General features: G+C 40.1%; 1 pseudogene; it reads right to left on the bottom strand.

The window, feature by feature from the left end:
• Window positions 1-3,402: 3,402 nt before the first annotated feature.
• Window positions 3,403-3,776, bottom strand: LOC141146083 (NADH dehydrogenase [ubiquinone] 1 alpha subcomplex subunit 6 pseudogene; annotated as a pseudogene).
• Window positions 3,777-4,326: the final 550 nt, after the last annotated feature.

The following is a 4,326-nucleotide window of genomic DNA, read 5'->3' as shown; positions in this document are numbered from 1 at the left end:
GGCTGCAGAGTAAGGCACGTGTGTTTGAGTTTTGGGGTGCACACCCTAATGCAATAGGCTGCGCACACCTATGAGTGGTAGCACACTCTACCTTAGGTAAGTTGCTAGAGGTAAGAGAATGCTATAAAAAGAATGCTAAAAGAAATAAACTAAACTATCCTAAATCCCAAAAATAACCCTCTAAATCAGCCTTCCTCACCCTTTTTCATCCAGAGGAGCCCCTAAAATGATTTCCAGGTCTCAGAGAACCAGTACTAAAACCAATTTATCAGAGGTCAGGCCATACATTGGTTAGAATGCCACCCTTACAGACTGATAAAAAGATAACTGGGCCATGCTACTGTTTTTGTCAAGTAACGTTGGCCCTGGAACTATGCAGGCACCATCAGATGGAAGGTCAATCAGCCACAGATCAAGGAGGAACCCTTAGCAACCTTTGAAGTGGCACAGAACCCTGGTTGAAAATGGCTGCTCTAAATAAAGATGCAAAAAACAAAAAGTAGATTTTTTTCATTCTTTTTAAGCAAATTTTGTTAAAGCAGCTCATTTTTTTTTTAAATTACCCCATTTTGGAAGTATTTTAAATCAGCATGCCAACATTAGATTGGCACTGTGTAAATAAATATGTGTAATATAAGTGCAGCCAGAAGTTGCAAACCTGACGTAGTTACAAACTTCTTTATGAACAGGTCCCTGTATGTTCTTGCCTTACACATCGACATTACAACAATACAAATGAGATAAAACTATAAGATACAGGATTATAAAGGTAAGTAATAAATCTACTTGTATTTAAAGCTTATAGGGGGAGATTTACTAAAGCGGGTGCACACAGAATATGGCGCAGCTGTGCATAGAAATCAGCTTCCAGGTTTTATTGTCAAAGCTTAACTACTTAAGGACCAGGCCTATTTTTCAAACTTGGTGTTTACAAGTCAAAATCATTTTTTTTATAGAAAATTACTTAGAACCCCAAACATTATATATATATCAATTTATTCAGCGTAACATTATCTTTCACAATAAAAAATAAAATGGGCTAACTTTACTGTTGTCTTATTTTTTTAATTCAAAAAAGTGTATTTTTTCCAAAAAATTGCGCTTGTAAGACCGCTGCGCAAATACGGTGTGATATAAAGTATTGCAACGACTGCCATTTTATTCTCTAGGGTGTCCAAAAAAAATTATATAGATATATATATATATAATATATATATATACTGGTATCTATATATATATAATTTTTTTTGGACACCCTAGAGAATAAAATGGCAGTCGTTGCAATACTTTATATCACACCGTATTTGCGCAGCGGTCTTACAAGCGCAATTTTTTGGAAAAAATACACTTTTTTGAATTAAAAAAATAAGACAACAGTAAAGTTAGCCCATTTTATTTTTTATTGTGAAAGATAATGTTACGCTGAATAAACTGATACCCAACACGTCGTGCTTCAAAATTGCACCCGCTCGTGGAATGGCGACAAACTTTAACCCTTAAAAATCTCTATAGGCGACCTTTAACATTTTTTACAGGGTACCAGTTTTGCGTTACAAAGGAGGTCTTTTGCTAGAATTATTGCTCTCACTCGAACGATCACAGTGCTACCCCACATGTGTGATTTGAACACCGTTTTCATATGCGGGCGTGACTTACATATGCTTTCACTTCTGCGCGCGAGCTCAGCGGGATGTGGTGCTTAACATTTTTCTTTTTACTATTATTTATTTTACTTTTTATTTTTTATTTTTACACTGTCATTTCAAAAAAAATGGCTTACTTTTATTCCTATTACAAGGAATGTAAACATCCCTTGTAAGAGAAAAAAAGCATGAAAGGACCTCTGAAATGTGAGATCTGGGGTCAACAAGACCTCAGATCTCACATTTACACTTAAATGCAATAAATAAATAAATAAATAAATAAATAAATAAATAAATGTCTTTATTTCCCCTTTAAGACCATTTGGCGGAAGTGATGTTTGACATCGCTTCTGTCATCCAATGTTATGGAGCAGAGTGGGGGCCATCTTTCCCTCACTCAGCTCCATGTCTCAGAGGGGAGAGGACACGATGGGCTCCACCGCTACCGACGGCTCCGGTAAGCGGCGGAGACGACCGGAACACGGCGGGAGGGGGGGGGGCTCCTCTCCCGCCCCCGATAAAAGTAATCTTGCGGCGAATCCACTGCTGAGACCACTTTTATCAGAAAGAGGACCGTCCGCTCTTTAAGAATATACCGGGGGGTTATGGCAGCTATCTGCTTCCAAAACCCCAGTGTTCTACGTCAAAGTGCCGATGTACGACGACGGCAGGCGGTCCGCAAGTAGTTAATTGAACAAGCTGAAGTTAGAAGCTGATTGGTTACTATGCACAGATGCACCAGTTTTAGTAAATCTCCCCCATAGGTTTTCCAGCAAAGCAATGCAAGGCCCAATAACCCATGCAAACCAATCTAGACTCATCTCCTATGTCACCTGGTTTCCAGGAGCCGCTGCACTTTGTCTATCACCCTTGCGCTGCAACCCTTAATAAGCCTATTACTGTTCCTTTAAAGAGCCGGTTGTACAAACTGTCATAAGCTGCAGTTTATTTGATTGTGTTACATAAATCTTCACACTTGGATGAGAGCGAGGAAACCGCAGGACCACCTATAAATCTCCAGCTTCTCTGCAGGAAAGTCGTTGTGGTAATTATATAATTGGAAGTGTTGAAATGTCAGGAAGCGATTGCAGGGCTTACATAACTCCGAGTGAAAGTTGGGCTGAGACCCATCTTGGCTCGGCGCCCACAAGGAAGAGACGCTTCCTTCTACCTGGCCTGGCCGCGTCATGTGACTTTCTTCTCTGCGCTTTGCCATTCACAAGTTACAAACAACCTCAGATGTTCTCTTGTGTTCTGATGATTATTAAAGTGGATTTCTTAGTAACTTAACAAGTCTGCATTCATTCAATTTATTTTATTTTTTTTTTAAGGTATAATTATGAATTCAATTTCTGACAGGTCACAACATACAGCAACCGTACCATTAAAAAAAAAAAAAAAAAAACAACTCCTCCACCTTCTTCCATTAAAGAGCCATCCTTGCTCTCCACTCCAGTGACTTTGCCTAGGCTGTAATGATGTCATCAGTCTGCTGCAGGCAGGAGGAAGCACTTCCTCAGTTCCTTCTCTCTAATTAAACTGCAATCACTCTCAGTGAATAAACTGTAACATTGTAAATTTGTAGCGAGCCACAAGGTGAGAGGATAAAGCAGGGACTGATAATTGCTAATTCCCTCTAGCATTCTCAAGAATTGTTACGTCGTATCTCTTGTTACAGAGATGTATTTCCTATGCTCCTCAGCTCCATCTGGTGGCCATAATTTGGTATTTTACTACCACCCATAGACAAACAGTTAAATTAAAAAGTCTTGACCCTCATACATTTACTGAGGAAGTCAGTGGTTTGTGGATTATCCGTTTCATGGAAATATCCCATAACGTGGATCCTTTATTTCCAAACTTTTATTGTCTCCTCCAAATCCATCTTACCCTTGATTTCATGGAAGTCAATCACTCTCGGGTCTGTGACATGTGCGTTCTTCTGAAACATCCCTCTCACCTCGTCCTGTCCTTGTTTCACACTGAATTCCAGATAACAAAACGCTCACTGTATTGGGCACCTCCCGGTACCAGGCCCGGCGCAATGCCAGCACCCTCCGCTTGGCTTATCTTAGGTCTCTGCTAAAAAATTGGTTTTACAGCCCCAGCTTTCCTTACAGCGGAGGCTGCCATCTTCCCTCCACCATGATTAACCATTTCAACACTTTCACCCCCCTTCCCGCTAAGGCCAATTTTTCAGCTTCCAATTGCGCGGTCATGCAACACTCTACCCATATGACATTTTTATATTTTTTTGGAGACAGATCAAGCTTTCTTTTGGTGGTATTTAATCACCACTGGGTTTTTGTTTTTTTTGATAAACGAGAAAAAACTTAAAATTTTGAAAAAAAAAAAAGTTTTTCTTAGTTTCTGGTAAAAATTTTAGCAAATAAGTAATTTTTCTTATTCACTAAAGTGCACTGATGAGGCTGCACTGATGGGCACTGATAGGTGGCATGGGATGGACAGTACTGATGGACACTAATAGCCGGCACTGATGGGAACTAATAGGCAGCACTGATGGGAACTAATAGGCAGCACTGATGGGCACTAATAGGCAGCACTGATGGGAACTAATAGGCAGCACTGATGGGCACTGATTGGCACTGATGGGGCTGCACTGTTGATCAGTGCCCTCATCATCAGTGTAAACAATGTACTATCAACCTTGCCAGTTATAGGC

Source organism: Aquarana catesbeiana, linkage group LG05 (assembly GCF_042186555.1).
Source record: "Aquarana catesbeiana isolate 2022-GZ linkage group LG05, ASM4218655v1, whole genome shotgun sequence".
In the NCBI taxonomy this organism is placed as follows: Eukaryota; Metazoa; Chordata; class Amphibia; order Anura; family Ranidae; genus Aquarana; species Aquarana catesbeiana.
The sequence above is the reverse complement of the archived record's forward strand: the minus strand, read 5'-3'. Positions and strand labels throughout refer to the sequence as shown.